The 17,436-nt window shown below is 39.9% G+C and overlaps 1 protein-coding gene and 2 pseudogenes across 4 annotated transcripts in view; 1 reads left to right on the plus strand and 2 right to left on the minus strand.

Annotated features, from left to right (window-relative positions):
- ASXL2 (ASXL transcriptional regulator 2) overlaps positions 1-17,436 on the plus strand; it is a 72,914-nt gene that overhangs the window by 2,279 nt on the left and 53,199 nt on the right. The gene's annotated exons all lie outside the window — the stretch shown is intronic.
- On the minus strand, positions 5,579-7,224 carry LOC308436599 (eukaryotic translation initiation factor 5A-1-like; annotated as a pseudogene). Its single transcript has 2 exons — positions 7,186-7,224; positions 5,579-6,047 (listed from the first exon to the last, which is right to left on the minus strand). The product of its transcript is annotated as a eukaryotic translation initiation factor 5A-1-like (transcript).
- LOC308421886 (small ribosomal subunit protein eS8-like) lies at positions 7,874-8,494 on the minus strand (annotated as a pseudogene). Its single transcript has one exon. The product of its transcript is annotated as a small ribosomal subunit protein eS8-like (transcript).

Here is a 17,436-nt window from a genome sequence, read left to right on the forward strand (position 1 = left end):
TTTTGAGACCAGGTTTCATGTTGAAGCCTAGGCAGGCCCTAGTGGTAAGATTACAGGCTTCTATCTCAGCAGTCTCTATACCGTTTTGTGAGATGGACTCTTTATGTAGCCCTTACTAGTTAAGAACCCTTTATGTAGACCAAACTGGCCTTAACTGGGACTATGATAGTATACTACAGTCTCTAAAGGGCCTTGTGAATTATGATCTTTTTGAGTTAAATAGTTTAATGGTTAGGAAATTGTTACAAATAGGAAGAATCATTTTGCATCTGTTTGATTTCTTAAAACGAGAATATTTGCTTACTTTGTGTCCCAGGTACCTTTGTGGAAAATAGTGTTTAAGGCTTAGTGGTTAGGGGCACTTGTACAGAAAGGCACCTCTACATAGTTATCTCACCAAGGGCCCCCTTACCCATTTAAAAACTCACTTATTTTACTTTTGTCTTTTTGTGAGGAGAGGGATGTATATGTGTGTCTAAATGTGCCTGTAGAGCCAGATGATGACATTAGGTGCTTTTATCAGTTGATCTCCATTTTATTTACTGAGGCAAGGTCTGTCACTAAAATAGAAGCTTGTCAGTTGCTCTACTTGAGTAGCTGCCCCAATCTCTACTTTCCAAGCACTGGTATTACAAGGTGGGACTACCATGCACATCTGAACTTAAAATGTTTTTTAAAATTGTATTATGTGTATGGGTATTTTGTCTGTATGTGTGTTTTTGTTTGCACCACATGCATACCTGTGTTCAGAAGAGGGCCTCTGGCCCCCTGGAACTATAGTTACAGATGGTTGTGAGCTGAACCTTGGCCTTGTGAAGTGCTTTTATCCACTGAGCTATCTTTGGAGCCCCAACACTCTGACTTTTCTGTGTCTTTTGCCATCTGAATTCTGGGCCTTATGCTTGTTCTGTAAGTGCTTTATCCATTGAGCCAATTTCCCATTCCTCTGTCCTGTTTTTATATTTCTGTCCTGAAAGTCTTACATACCTTCTACCTTTTTTTTTTTTTAAAGATTTATTATTATATGAGTACACTGTAGCTGTTTTCAGACAGACCAGAAGAAGGCATTGGATCCCCTTACAGACGGTTATGAGCCATGATGTGGTTGCTGGGAATTGAATTCAGGATCTCTGAACTGTCCTTAACTGCTGAGCCAAAACAGAAAATAAAAATCTATTTTAGAGCTGGGCAGTACTGATGTACACCTTTAGTCCCAGCAGTTGGGAGGCAGAGGCAGATAGATCTCTTGAGTTCAACACTAGCCTGGTCTATAAGAGAAAGTTCCAGGACAGCCAGAGCTACACAGAGAAACCCTGTCTTTAAAAGTCTCCTCTGTCTCCAGGGAAATACCTATTTTGGATATTTAAGTTAAAAGTTTTTAGAGGGCCATGTTGGGACAGGGCTGAAGTCCAGCATCTTGTGGGAGAGGCAAGAATATCTTAATATCAAGGCCATTTTGGCCTAGGTAGCTGGGTCTTATTTCCAAAAAAATTAAAAAGAATGTTGAAAGATAATAGTGTTTGCTACAAAAGAAGCTGCTGCTGTATCTCCTAAATTATGAAAACTTGAGAAAACAGTCTCAAATTCGCAGAGCTGCCTACTGTGTTTTCATTCGAAAATTATCTGCCTTTAAGAGGCCAATACAGTTTTGCTATCAGTGAAATGACATTCTGGGTTTTTTGTTTGTTTGTTTGTTTTTAGCCTGAGTATGTGTAGTTCAAGTTGACCTCAAATTCCCAGTAGCTGAGGATGACTGATTCCCAAGTGCTGAGATTAACAGGTGTACAATCCCCTCACCTGGTATTGTTAAAGCAAATATTTTCTAGACATATCTAAAATCCAACACTTGGGAAGCTTAAGTAGAAGGGTCTCAACATTTGAGGACAGCCTGGGTTACATAGTGAGACCCTGTCTATTCCTCCCCTAAAAAACAAAAATAAAAAGAGGACTGGAGAGATGGCTCAGCGGTTAAGAGCACTGCCCTTCCTGATGTCCTGAGTTCAATTCCCAGCAACCACATGGTGGCTCACAATCATCTGTAATAAGATCTGTTGCCCTCTTCTGGTGTGTCTGATGACAGCTACAGTGTACTTATATAAAGTAAATAAATAAATCTCTAAAAATAAAATAAAAAGAAACTGTGGTAGGAAGTGGAAATATGACTATAGAAATTAATCAGTCCAAAAACCTGCCTTGTTTATTTTACAAAAGTTTTGACTACCCTATACTTTTATATTCTTTTCACATTGGAATTTAGTACTCTAAAGTTTTTGGTATTATATATTTTCTTACTTTTGGTGCAGTATGATTCATTATATTTTTAGTTTTGTTCTGTGGTACAGAATATACTAAATTTAAAACCTTTTCAATATGACATGCTTTAAATCAAATATAAAAGCCCATGATTACTCATGTTTATATAAATCCAGCAGGATCAGAAATTCAAGGCTAGCCTTGGCTACATAGAGTTGGAGGCCAGCCTGGGCTATATAACACTTCCTCAGAAATAAAAAAAAAACCAAATTTTGTAAAATTTATATATTTCACTATTTAAAAAACAAAGAAAGAGGTATATAATTCCAGATGAGTTTAGTCTACTGAAAAAAATCATACTAAATTTTTTTTTTTTTTTGGTGCAGAGGACCCAGGTTCTTCAGTTCCCAGCACCCACATGGTGGCTCACAACCATCCATAACTCCAGTTCTAGGGGATCCAATGCCCTTTGCTGACCCTTGGGCACTGGACATGTAGGAGATACACATGTACACATACAAGCAGGCAAAACACTCAACCATATAAAATGAATGATTTTAAAAAAAAATTTACGTAAGTCAGCCCTGATGCTAACTGTACAAACAGGTGGGGGAGTATGTTACAGAAAGTTCTATAGGTGGCAGGGTTAAGGAGAGAGTGCAAGTGCTAGAAGCCAGTGCATAGACACAGAGAAACTGGGACAAGCTGCATGTGCTCTTTCTCCAAGGACTTACTTTTTTGTTCTTTGTTTTATTTTTTCAGACAGGATTTCTCTGTGTAGCTGTCCTGGAACTTGCTCTGTAGACCAGGAGGGCATCCTGACTTCCATTTGCTGCTGCCTCCTGAGTGCTAGGGTTAAAGGTGGCTGTGGGTCACCAACGCCTGCCTAGGACATACTTCTTAAAGTCAGGCCTTACCTCTCTAACATTTATCAGATTGCAGATCCATCAATGAATTTATCCTTTGATGAAGTCATGGTCCAGTCACATCCTTTGTGATCCATTGACTACCTGAACATGTCTCATTAGGAACCAATTCTTCAACACTTGAGCCCTTTGAGAAATCACTTTATGTCAGAATATAATGGTATCTGTGTTGTCATATGCTAAAAATATTCATCAGATGAGCACCTAAAATGACTATTGTGATTAAGAACTGCATTTAAAATTTTATTTAATTATAACTACTTGTGTAGCAGTATGTGGCTAGTGGATATTATTGGACAACGTAGAGCTAAAGGAATTTTTCCATGCTTGTTGACTATTGCTATATTCCACTTACTACCTCCTGTATTGGGGATTAAATTTAGGGCCTTGTGTTTGCTAGGTAAGTGCTGTGTACATTTATAGTGTCATCCCCCTCCCCCACCCCATTTTAATTTTTGAGACAGTCTTACTAAGTTGCTAAGGGATATTTGAACTTAACTGTGTAGACCAAGCTAGTCCTGTTGTATCAGTCTGCTGAGTATATGGAGTTGCAGAAGTACATCAACATGCCTGGTTATTTGTATTTTTTACCAGTAAACTTTATTATTCAGATCCTATCTTTGTCTTTTTTTTTTTTTTCTACCTTATTTTCTGGACTTTAAATTTTTAAGTTAAATTTAAAATCTTCTAGAACTGTAGTGTCAAGAAAAGTGTGTCAGATACGCTGGAGCTAGAGCAGCTATAAGCTGCCTGACATGGGTACTGGAAACTGAACTTCGTTATGGCATTTATGGCATAAACTGGTGTGTTGGCATACTCTTGTAATCAAAGGGATCAGAGTCATTCTCTGCTTCATGATGAATTTGAAGTCAGTCTGGGCTTGAGACCCTGAAGACAGTGGGCTGGGAGGAGGTGTATGTGTAGGGTACTGAGTGCTTTTATTTATTTAGCTCATATAGCCTGTGCTGGGCTCTTGCTATTTGAGGACAACCAAATATAACTTTGAGTCACCCCCCACCCCCATGCCTCCCAGAGACAGGGTTTCTCAGTGGTCCTAGCTATCCTCCTCTGTAGACCAGGCTGCACTTGAACTCAGAGATCTACCTGACTCTGCCTCCCAGTGCTATGACTTAAGGCATGCACCACCACACCTGGCTTAACCTTGAACTCTTGATTCTCCTGAGTGCTGGAATTACAAGTGGGTGCCACCATGACAGTGGTGCTTGGGATGCATACAGTGAAATGCAGGACTTTGTGCATTTCTAGGCAAGCTGAGTACCAGCTGAGCCACATCCCCAAGCCTCCATCTGGAGCCTAAGTCACTGATGTTTGAATTATTCAATGGCTGGCTTAGTGATACTTGATTTCAAATAAATTGTTCATGTGGACAGATTTAGTGCTTTCCCCTAGATCTCTTTCTTCCTAATTTTTGTGTTTGGTTTTGAGATAAGGTTTTTGTAACTCATTTGCAATTTACTATGTATTACAGGTTGGTCTCCAACCCAACAGTCAGTATGAACCACCAAGCAAAACAAACCCCTAATATTTGGAAAGAAACTAATAAAAGGAAGAAATGTTGATAAATCAAACACAATTAGAAACACAGAATTTTGAATGGAAGTTTTCTTTTGTATATATTTTGTATCTACATAAAAAAAGATAAAACAAATGTAAAATAGAAAGAATTTTTATCCTAGTGGGTATGAGGTTAACACCAGAGAGAATAAGGCAGATTTGCCAGGAGTTTGGATTTAGTCAGCAGTTTTTGGTTATATTGTGAGACCTTGTCCCTTTTCTTCTTTTTTTTCATATTAAACTTGTAGTTTTATTTAGGTTTGGTTTTTTTTTTTTTTTTTTTTTTTTTTAATATGTCAGGGAGAAAGCCCACAGGAAAGGGTAAAGCCCTTGGGGGCAAGGCCTTCCCAGATGCCTGAGGAGGGATTGTGTCGTTCCCCCCCACCCCTAAAGGGGTCCCCAGTCTGTACAGTGGTGCTTGGGGGTGAAGGACTATGGAAACGGGACCAGATTGGGATGAGTGGGATAAAGGGCACCAGACCATTTGCCAGAATCCACGCTTTCTGATTCCAAATTGATTTAAAAAGAAAAGAGAAGAGGGGAACCTAAACCACAAGCAGTACCCAACTCCCTTTTCCCCCATCAGGGCTGTGAGAGAAGAGGCAGATAGCTTCCACCAAGGCCATGGCTCCTTCATTCCTGGCCAAGGGAGCTAGGTGAAGGGCAGGGTCTCCCTGGCAGTTTGAAGGAGTGAGGAAAATAAAAGGTCAAATAAATTAAATAGGAATTCAGCCAAGGGCCCAACCAGAGCAGAACATGTCTGGGGGAGGGGCCTTTGTAGGCTCAGGGATTGCTGCTGCCACCACTGCCACCCTGGAAGTCAGTTATTTTGCCATGGCCTCGATTGCAGCAGCTGCCTCCTCTGGCAGACAGCACTGTGATCAGGATCTCTTCGCTACAGTCATACTTCTGCTCAGTCTCCTTGCCAAGGTCTCCCTCAGGCAGACAAGGGTCTTCTCGTACCTCCTCACTGTCCTGGAGCACAGATAGGTACCCATCCTGAATGCCAATCAGCTGGAAGTCATTCCTTTTGATGTTGGGGACATCCATATTATGAGTTGCCACATCCATATTATGAGTTGATAGGCAGATATCTTCATATTCTTCCCAGTAAAAATATCAATACCAACCAGATGGACCTTGGCATGGCCATGCTTGCCAGTTTTCGAAGTAGACATCTTGATGATCTTTGAGCACCACACAAAATCCTTCTTACATAATGCTGAGCACTGCATTGGAAAGGTGACGGAGGCCCCTGCATTTCCTGTCCAAATCATCTGCCATTTTAAGAGGCTTCGATTACAAATCTGGCTGGACATCTCATTTCACATGCAGGCTGAGGGATGAGCTCCAGAGGTCCATGAGGCTGGGGAACACTAACAAATGCCTGCAATGGGCCCTGCAGGATGATTGAGACCCAAGGGTTGGGTCTCTCCCGCACTCCAAAATCTAAGGCTCTGAAGAACCCCCCTGGCCCCCCCCAAAAAAAATCAAGGCAAATTTTATAAAGGAAAACATTTAATTGGGGCTGGCTTACAGTTTCAGAGGTTCAATCCATTATTATCAAGGAGGGAAGCATGGTAGCATCCAGGCAGGCATGATGTTGGAGAAGGAGCTGAGAATTCTGCATCTTGTTCCAAAGGCTCCCATGTAGCTAGGGGGAGGGTCTAAAAGCCCATCCCCACTGTGATACACTTTCTGCAACAAGGCCACACCTACTCTGACAAGGCCACACCTTCTAATAGTGCCATTCCCTAGGTCAAGCATGTTCAGATCACCCCAGGGGTTTTGTGCACCTCTTTTACACAATGGAATTGTACCATTTCTTTATTACTATTAGTCATTTTTGTTTGTTTGGTGAGATAAGAGTCTTTCAATATAGCCATTACTTGCCTGGAACCTGTGAAGTAGTTTAGGTTTGCTTTGAGTGTTTGCCACCATGCCTAGTTTATTTATCTTTAATATTTTCTATTAATATATATTAAGTACACATAATAATGGTTTCATTACATTTTCATACATGTACATGATGAATTTCTATCATTTTGATCCTGTCATTCTTCCTTCTTTGATCTTCTGCTGACACCTTCCTCTTCCCAGCTAGTTCCCCTTCTACTTTCTTTATCAACAATTTGGTGGCCCAATAAGCTTTTTTTGGGTTGATAACAGGTGCATGGATGAGGGATTATTTACAGGCATGTAGTCTGTCACCTTCCTAGTGTAGCCACTGAAGAAAATGCCTCTTACTATTTCCTAGCAACCATTAACTGCCAGATTCCTAGGAAGGAGTGGGGTCTTAGTCATTTTCCACTTACATGGTTCTTTGAGAAAGAGCCTCTAACTCTAGTCCAAGCTGACCTCCAAATTCTTGTTGATCTTCCTGCCGCAGTCACCTAGCCTCAGCTATGATCATTGGTGTGAGCCACCATACCTTACTTTTCAGTTGTTTCATTGTGTTTGTTTTCTCCATGCCTCCATTGCTCTAGAGAATACAGTATATACCTACTTTTCTTCTCATGAGTATGTTTAGAATCACTATTTCACTTTTCACTGTATAGTTGCTTTCTATCACTTTGTGACACTACAAATTGGAAAGCCTATGAGAAATTATAATTTTTGCACTTTATCATGGAAAAAAAAATAAATTTCATGAGAATAGCTTACTTATGTTTACCATGTATTTGCTCTTTATTATTATTTTTCAAATTTATTATTTCACATGTTTGGGTGTTTTGCCTGTATGTATCTTTGTAAACTATGTGCATATCTGGTGCCCTTGGAGGTCAGAAGAGAGCGTTGAATGCCCTGAAATAGGAGTTAGAGTTGTGAGTTGCCGGGAAGAGCAGCCAGTGCTTTTAACCTGAGTCATCTTTCCCCTCCCTTTTTAAAATTTATTTATTTTTATTTAATGTACGTTTGTTTGAGTGTGTCAGAAACCCTGGAACTGGAATTACAGATAGTTGTTAGCTGCCATGTGGGTGCTGGGAATTGAACCCAGGTTCCTTGTAATAACAGCCAGTGCTCTTAACCACTGAGCCATCTCTCCATCCTCCCACTCCCTACTCTTTTTTTTTTTCTTTTTTTTCTTTTTTTTTTAAACATGAGCTATGAGTGATGGTTTATTTACTTTTCCGGGCTTTGATCTTCTGCAGATAGAACTCCAGCTCCTTGCCTTCGAGAACATAGCCATCTGCTCTGCCACACTGGCCTGGTCTTGAGGCAGTGCAGGCTAGAAGCCTGCCCTGCTGGAACTGCTTCTTCAGAAGACTGCTGAGCTTGGCATTCTTTTTTTCTTTCATCATATTTCGTTTGGATTTTCTTTGGTCGTTTTTTGTTTAAAATTTCTTCCTCCTCAGGAGTCAGCTTGGTCCCCTTCTTTCGACCCAGGGGCAGTGCGGAGTGGGGCTGTACCACTGCTGGTGTGGTGTGCTGTCAATAAGCACAATGCAGTTCTTCACCAGGGGCTTGGTGCAGACAAGCTCGTTATTGGATGCATTGTACACAACATCAATGATCCTTGTTTTGTGAGTACAACACTCAGAGCCCCAGGAAAAGTTCCCCACATCTAATCTCAGAGCCCGGTACTTCTTAGTGCCTCCTTGAACTCAGTGTGTGTGTGGCGAGGGCCAATCTTAGTGTTGACAGCAGGCCGTCCCAACTCATACTTCTGCTTCTTGTGGCAGGGTTTTCTCTTACCCCAGTCTTGCGGTGTTGTGCCAGTTGTCCTGAGAGATCCCCATCGCTTGGCGCTGGCTGGAAAGAGCCCCTACTCTTTATGTCATTTTTATATTATGTTTTTTTGAGACAGGGTTTATGTAGCCCACAGTATTGAAGAATTCCCTATGCAGTCAAGGATTTCCTTGAACTTCTGATCATGCTGCATCTGAAGTGCTGGAGTTCTTGTTCTTTCATTATTTGTTGTTTAGATTCTTTCTGAAAGTCTTTTCTGCCTTAAAAACTTTAAGTTATTTCTTTAGAGCATTGTCTCTTAGCAACAGACTCTTCAGTTTCTTTTTGTGGGAGAGATCCCTGATAACCTGTAAGACACATAGGGTTCAGCTTTTACTCATACTATTAGTTCCCATTTACTTATTTATGTATTTTAAACATACAGTAAATGAAAATTTAAAAAAAATTTTTTTTATATGCAAGTATACTGTAGCTGTCTGCAGTATACACACCGGAAGAGGGCACCAGATCTCATTACAGATGGTTGTGAGCCACCATATGGTTGCTGGGAATTGAACTCAGGACCTCTGGAAGAGCAGTCAGAGCTCTTAACCACTGAGCCATCTCTCCAGCCCATAATTGCCATTTATTATGGCAAAGAATTCAGTTCAAAATTGGGTATGTAGAAGCAGGACTTGGTGTGTGGGCCTATAATCTCAATACTTGGGGCATATGGAGGCAGGATTTTGAGTTTAAGGGCTCTTTAGGCTACATGAGACCTTATTTTTAAAAAACAAAGCAAAACAAAACAATGCTGGAAAGATGGTTCAGTTGGTCAAGTGCTTACTGCTTACTTAAGCATAAGTAAGTACTTGAGTTTGGATCCTCAGCACCCACATAAAAAGCCATATGGTAGTGTATGTTTGTAATCTTAGGGCTGGGGAAGAAAGACTGGCAGATCCCTGGAATTCGATGGCCAGCAGCCAGTCCAACCTATTGTTTAGCCCCAAGCCCAAGAGAGAGAATGTTTTAAAAAGGAAAGTGGAGGACTGCTAAGGTTGACCCAATTTGATCTCTACCCACAGGCATATATACAAGTTGTACTTAAGCATAAGTACCTGAGTTTGGATCCTCAGTACCCACATAAGAAGTATAACGACTTATTTTTTAAGGTGCTATAGCTTAACTTTGTCTTATGACTTCATTACTATGTAACATAGTCATTGACCTTGAAGAAATAAAGTAGGAATAAGTGCTTCTTACCTTCTTTTGGGTGAAATCTAGCACATTTCACTAGACCTAGGAAAGGTGTGACTTGAGTAAGGAGAATTGATTTTAGAATGTCATCATAGTGAAATTTAGAAGCTAGTTCATATAAAGGCAAATTTCAAATTATATTTTCTTTCCCTTAGTATTAATTTAGTATTAGTATTTGTTTTCCTTTTGAAATGCCTACATTTATTTTTATTTTTTTTCCTTTCTCCATTCCTCCCTCCCTTCCAATAGGATGCTTTTACTGTGTATAGTTCAGTTTCTCAGCTCTCATAGTGTTTAATGTTTTTATATAGTGAGTTTGGTAGGTGGGAAAGCAGCAACCTCATTTGTTCCTCAGTTTCAGATATCAGGGAGTAGAGATTTGGACGATGGAGCAGTTGTCAGCTGTACTTTCTTCTCATGTTGGGATCAGAATTTTATCTCCTTTTGTCTTGGTTTAGAAATTCATTTCTATTATTGACAAAGTAGTTCGTTGACTCCCATTCCTGATTTGCTTCTTTGTTCTACAGAGACTTCACTGCTAAACCTGCTGGATTTGATGTCTTTCCTCTTAATTAAAGGGAGTCTGATCTCCCATAGATAGTTAAAACAATTTTGTTGCTTTAAAAAAATGTTTTGATTAATCTTGCAGTTCAGACATTCTTGACTACTACAATTTCAAAGTAAATTTGGCTTTTTAAAAATGTTATGTGTTTTGGTGTTTTGTCTACACACCTGGTGCTGTGGAGGCCAGAAGAGGGTATTGGATTCCTTTAAACTGGAATGATGGTTGTGAACTGAACCTTCATATGGGTGCTGGGAATTAAACTCAGATTCCCCTGGAAGAACATCCATTGTTTTTACTGTTGAGCTTTACCTTTCCAGCAGAGCCCTTCTCAGCCCCACTGCCCCACCCCCATTGTTCAAGATTGGGTTTCTCTGTATACAGCTGGCTCCCCTGGAACTCTTCTCAGTAGACCAGGTTGGCCTTGAACTCAGATCCGATTGCCTGTTTCCTAAGTGTTGGGATTAAAAAGTATGTTCTACTACACATGACTCAAATTTGATAGTTTTTCTTTACTGGCTCTCTCTTGTGTAGCACAGACTTCCTAATTCTTCTCACTCTGTATGTGTGAGTCATATTAATTATTACATTAGTCATCCCATATAAGGCCTTTGGGGTGGTAAATACTTTTTGTTTCTTTGTTTGTTTTTCAAGACAAGGTTTCTTTGTGCAATAGAACCAGCTGTCTTGGAACTTGCCTTGTAGACCAGGCTGGTCTTGAACTCAAAGACTGGCCTCTGGGGTACTGGGATTTAAGGCATATGTTAACATTTTAAATGTAAAATGAAATAATAGAATCTAGATTATACAAAATTCAGATTCTTTATTCATCACTAATATTTTTAAAAGACTTATTTATTTATTATGTATACACTGTTATGACTGCATGCATGCCTACAGGCCAGACAAGGGCATCAGATCTCATTACAGATGGTTATGATCCACCATGTAGTTGCTGGGAATTGACCTTAGGACCTCTGAGCCATCTCTCCTGGTCCTAGATCATTGATAACTTAAATATGCTTTTGTTTTGCTTTTTGCTTTTTTTTTTTTTTTTTTTTTGTGACAGCATTTTATTGTGTAGCTCTGGCCTGCTTAGAACTTGCTATGTAGACCAGGTTGGCCTGTAATTCACTTGTCCGCTTCTGCCTCTCTGCCTTGTGGATGCTAGAAATAAAAGCCTGCACTGCTACTTCTGGCTAAGGAGTAGCATTAATAAGTACTTTAAGAACTTTTTCCATTACCTTTGACTTTTTTATACCTTTGATGTGTTTAATTATATTGTCTTATGAATAGTTTGTAAGAATTGTTTTGTTGTTTGAACAGTTTCAGTAGAATTTTTTTGTGAGACAAATACTGCCCTCCTGTGGTTTTAGAGTAAGTTGGCTGTTTTGGAAAACAGTTAGCCTACATTAAACTTTGGTAAAAGAATATAATATGGCATACCTCCCTTGGAATCCTTCCCACTTTCAAGACTTTTTCTCACTTTCCTTTAATAAATCTACACATGCTTTATTTAAGTAGTAGTAATAGTAGTCATAATGAATGTAATAGGTTAGTATTGTATTTTTGCTCAGAAATACTTTGATATTTTTCTATGTATATATATGTTTTTCTCATTCTTCTGTATATTTTCTTAGGGGGATTAAGACAATTAAATATTAACAAGTTATCAAAAGGATAAATTGTCCTTTTTGTGTTCTTATTTATTTGTGAGTGCATATGCACACAGCTGGAAAAAGATTGCAAGAGGCACTTCTTTGCTTCCTTGTTCGAACTCAGGTTCTTAAGCTTGGTGGCAACCTCACTGCTGATCCATCTCACAGCCCTAGGCCCTGTTTTTGTTTATTTTTTATTTTTTATTTTCTTTTTTCCTCTCTCCCTTTCTTCTTCTAAATCTCCTTCCTCCTTTTTTCTTTCTCCTTCTTCCTTCTCCCTCCTTTTTTCTTTCTTCAGTTTAACAGGGTTTCTCTGTGTACCCTGACGTCCTGGAGCCCTATAGACCAGGCTAGCCTTGAACTCAAAGATGTACCTGCCTGTGCCTCCCAGAGTGCTGGATTAAAGGTGTGCTACACCACCACCTGCTTTCCCAAGTTCTGCTTTTGTTTTGTTGCCCAAGCTGTTATAGAAGCATACATGTTATGTAGCCCAGACTGACCTAGACTTTGTTGAGGTCCACTTTGAGGGGGAGACAGAATTTTTATTTGTAGTCTAAGCTTGTGTATAACCCTTGGTCCTCCTGCCTCACCCTCTATAGTGCTGGAATTACACAGTTACATACTATTCTGTTCAGCTTGATCAAAGTACAAAATACATGATAAAACACAAATGTTTTATGCATGATATTTTATTCTTGGTTTTTCTTACAGTGTAACATAGTTTCACAGAGGAGCAATTTTTTTATATATAAGTTTTGGAACTTATGATTAGTTTTATTTCTGTGTGCTTTATACAAACTAATATATTAGTTATTTGTGGTGAAAATTGCAGAAAAAACAAAGGACTAATAGCTGGAGAAAAACATGCTCTTTTGTTTACTTCCATCTAATACTGGTAAAATTGTTGATGAAGCTGACATCAGAAATAGGATGTGATACAGATTTTTTGGTCATCAGGGGCAATCCTGTTTTAGCATTCTGAGTACTGGGGTTAAAAAAATGTATTATGGCTTCTTGAAGCATAGCTATTTGTACAAATTTTATAATCCTAACAGTTGCCATTTTTGGGTTTATAGTTTGTCTTTTGTGAACTCCATAGAGTGATTTCAGATTATATATTTGACATTTACTTGTTAGGATCACACAGCCATGAGGGTCCAGAAAGGTCTCATTTGTTAGAGTGCTTCACTGCATATAAGAAGTCCTGGAATCCGTCCCCAGCACAAACTGAGTAGATGGAGTGTGTCTAAAGTCCTAACACTGGGGAGGTGGAAACCAGAGGGTTATGAGTTCAAGGGCATTCTTGGGCCGTGTAGGGACCTAAGGTCCTGGGCTGGAAAATTCATATGTCCTCAAACCAAACTAAAAGAACCCATCAAGTGCTTATTTAAATCCTATGGAGAAATTTTGTTTGTTTTGGCAACAGGGTCTTACTATGTAGTCCTGAACTAACAAAGATCTGTCCACTTCCAACTCCAGTGCTGGGATTAAAAGAAAGTGCCTGGCGTTAGCTTTAGGTCTCAAATCTATGTACTAAAATTCAAAATGTCTTAATTTTTAGAATTTTTTTTCAGCCATCTGCATCTATTTTGCATTTATGTCAGCTAGTGGCTAGTTTCAAAGTGTGATATTGGTTCACAGCTACTGCTGTGTTGTTGCCTGGGCAGGTGTAGAAAGAGAGGGACAGGACAGTGACATGCCCCAAAGTCTAAAAACAAGTTGGGAGAATTCCCTTCCCCAGTGACATTAGAAAAGTCTCCTTTACTGCAGGTAATGGTTTGCATGTGTTTAGCCCAGGGAGTGGCACTATCAGAAGATGTGGCCTTGTTGGAGGAAGTGTGTCACTCTGGGGGTGGGCTTGGAGATACTCCTCCTAGCTGCCTGAAGTTGCTTAGTCTGTTCCTGGGTTCCATTGGATGAAGATGCAGAACTCTCAGCTCCTCCTGAACCAGGTCTGCCTGGATGCTACCATGCTCTCACCTTGATGACACTGGGCTGAACCTCTGAACCTGTAAGCCAGCCCCAATTAAATGTTGTCCTTATAAGTTTTGGAACTTATGATTAGTTTTATTTCTGTGTGCTTTATACAAACTAATATATTAGTTATTTGTGGTGAAAATTGCAGAAAAAACAAAGGACTAATAGCTGGAGAAAAACATGCTCTTTTGTTTACTTCCATCTAATACTGGTAAAATTGTTGATGAAGCTGACATCAGAAATAGGATGTGATACAGATTTTTTGGTCATCAGGGGCATGGTCATGGTCATGGTCAAGGTTCCATGCCTTGGTCATGGTGTCTGTTCACAGCAATAAAACCCTAACTAAGACAGAAGTTGGTACCACGAGTGGGGTATTGCTGTGATAGGCCTGACCATGCTTTTGTTTGGAAGAATGTGGATTTTGGAACTTTGTATTTGGAAAGCTGTGGAAGGCTTTAAATGGGGCTTAATGAGCTATCCTAGTAAGAATATTGTTACTGAGTAAGACTTTGTTACTGAGAGTGATTTGAAATGTTCTGACTTGGATCAATTGGTTTCGGTGGAGAATTTCAGTATGTGGCCAAGAGACTGTTTTTGTAGTATTTTGGTGAAGAACATGGCTGCTTTTTGCTTTTGTCCAAGGAGTCTGCCTGAGTTTAAGATGAAGAGATTTAGATTAATTGCTTTGAAAAAGGAAGTCTCAAAACAGCCTGGTGTAAATTCTGTTGTGTGGTTAGTAAAACTCACCCTTATGAAGAACATTTTAATGAAAAGGAGCAAGTTGAGAAAGATACAAAACATATGGTTCCAGTATTAAAGGGACACCAGGAAATGAAATGGAGCTAAATCCTGCAGTCAAGAATTTTAAATTGAATTAAGGAAGTAAGGACCTTGGGACAAGACCCCACCCAGCTAAAATTGGCTCCAGGCGATTTAGTGCAAACCTTTAATCCCAGGAGTCAAAGACAGCAGATCTCTAAATTCAAAGCCAGCCTAGGACAGAGCAAGTTCTAGGTGAAGAAAAGCTTAAATCCCTTTAATCCCAGGAGACTGGCATACAAATCTCTAAATTCAAGTTCAGTCTACTGAGAAAGATTCAGGACAGCCAAGTTTAGGCAGTGAAGTAGTTAGAAAAGAGGAATCTAGTGATAATGTAATAGAAGAGGGGCATGTTCTAGCTCCTGCCAGCAGCAGAACTTGACAACTTTGGCCATGTGGCTCTGGCCTTATATTTAAGAGGAGAAGGAGACCACTGGGACAATTGATGCTGGTCAGGTGGAGCTAAGAAATAAGTGGTGATTAAGAAGAGACCAGCATCACTGAGGTGAAATCTATTGGGAAGTGTTTTCAGAAAAAAAAAAAAAAAAACAAAAAAAAAACAAACAAACAAAAAACTGTATTCCAGAGATACCAAGGTTGCACCTCCTGCTGCAGCTGTACTTGGTAATGTGTAAGAGTCACTCAGGTGATACTGGTTCTGAAGGCATGAAGGCGTCATGAAGAACAGTTGAGGCTTGGGACTGTGAGAGGCTATGGAAGGCCATTGGTGAAAGTGCAGCCTCGGTAGCTGTTGACAATCCAGGATTGAAGGGGTCATGCAAAGGATTCAAGGCTTGGCACCATGAAGGGAGCCTATGAGAGGCTATTATTGGTGAAGCCTAGTTGTAACGGAAGACCTCAGTATATCTGAGATGTCAGTACCAGGGGATGATCATCAAGAACAACAGCAAAGGTGTAGTGGATCAACCTGAGCTTGAAGTGCTACCTTGGGCAGAGCTGGAGAAGTAAAGCCAGTCCTTGGATGAGCCCAGAAGATCATGTGTAGATCCCAGACATTGAAACGAAAAGCTTTAACATTGAAGCTGCCTTGGAGACCCAAAGATGTTAAAGATGCCAGAGCAGAGGGATACCTACCAAGGAAAGCTGCTAACAGGGAGTGGAACCAGACCAGGAGAAAGAAGTTTGTTGCCATCAACAAAGATGAAAAAGGAGTTGAATCTAAAGACTGCTTTGACATCAGCATGGAGATGCAGAATTTGGAGTTTGCCCAGCTGGTTGCCTGACCGAATTCAGGGATTACAATTAAGCAATTGGATGGATCTCAGAAGAGACTTTGGACTTTTAACATTGTTGATACCACTACAGACTATGGGGACTTTGGAAGTTGGACTAAATGTACTTTTTAATTATGCTATGTTTAGGTATGGCCCCCATAGACTTGTGTGTTTTAACAAGCCTATGGGGCCAGGGAGTGGAATGTGATGGTTTGCATATGCTTAGCCCAGGGAGTGGCACTATCAGAAGGTGTGGCCTTGTTGGAGGAAGTGTGTCACTCTGGGGGTGGGCTTGGAGATACTCCTCCTAGCTGCCTGAGGATGCTTAGTCTGTTCCTGGCTTCCTTTGGATGAAGATGCAGAACTCTCAGCTCCTCCTGCACCATGCCTGCCTGGATGCTGCCATGCTCTCACCTTGATGACACTGGGCTGAACCTCTGAACCTGTAAGCCAGCCCCAATTAAATGTCCTTATAAGACTTGTCTTGGTCATGGTGTCAGTTCACAGCAATAAAACCCTAACTAAGACACTGTGCTTCAGTTAAAACTGACAACATTGTATTGGAACACTTTCTGTCTGTATCAGTGTGGTCTTGGGTTTTGGATTGATGTTGAGTCCAGGCCAGGAGGTTATAAAAAAAACAAAACTGGAAAACCTACTTCTGACTAAACTGTTTTTTCTAATGTGGTTTCCTTTTATCTGCTACCAGATTTGAACTCCGCAGATAATTATTTTATCTATTTCTGTCCAGACTTTTAGTTATATTTAATGGGGAACAAACTATTCTTAACTGTCTTTATTGCATTCAAAACACTGTTACTGATTTTTTTTTAAAGGACTCATGACTTTAATGACATTTGAGGCTATAGTTCATCATGCATGGTAGGGAGCACATGGCAAGGGTGTGGGGTCATATTACACTTGCAGTCAGAAAGCAAGGAGATATAAGTGTTCCACAGATGCAGTTTTAGTATAGTTATATATTCAGTTATTTGAGAATAAATGAACATGAACATACCACTGTATGTCCATGAAGTAGTAGTCACTGATAGAAATATATGCATAGATGATTTCCTTCCTTCCTTCCTTCCTTCCTTCCTTCCTTCCTTCCTTCCTTCCTTCCTTCCTTTTCCTTTCCTTTCCTTTCCTTTCTTCCTTCAAATGATGGGATTTTTCTGTGTATCCCTGGCTGCCCTGGAATTTACTCTAGGCCAGGCTGGCTTAAATTCAGGAATATTCTTGTCTCTGTTTCCCAAGTGCTGGAATTAAAGTTGGGGGCCATCACACCTTGTTAAAATAAATATTCTTAAGATGTGTACAGTGATAGGTCGGTCACAGGTAGAGATGAGACTTGGTAATGGAGACTAAAATTAAGCAATTTTATATTCATTGAGTAATTTAAATGTTAATTTTAGCCTTTTGATCTGTTTCTGCTTTAGATTTGACTTACTGTTTGTGGTTGAGGAAAAAGTCTGGATGAAATATCTAGATTTATGTTTTAG

Source organism: Micromys minutus (assembly GCF_963924665.1).
Source record: "Micromys minutus genome assembly, chromosome: 1".
In the NCBI taxonomy this organism is placed as follows: Eukaryota; Metazoa; Chordata; class Mammalia; order Rodentia; family Muridae; genus Micromys; species Micromys minutus.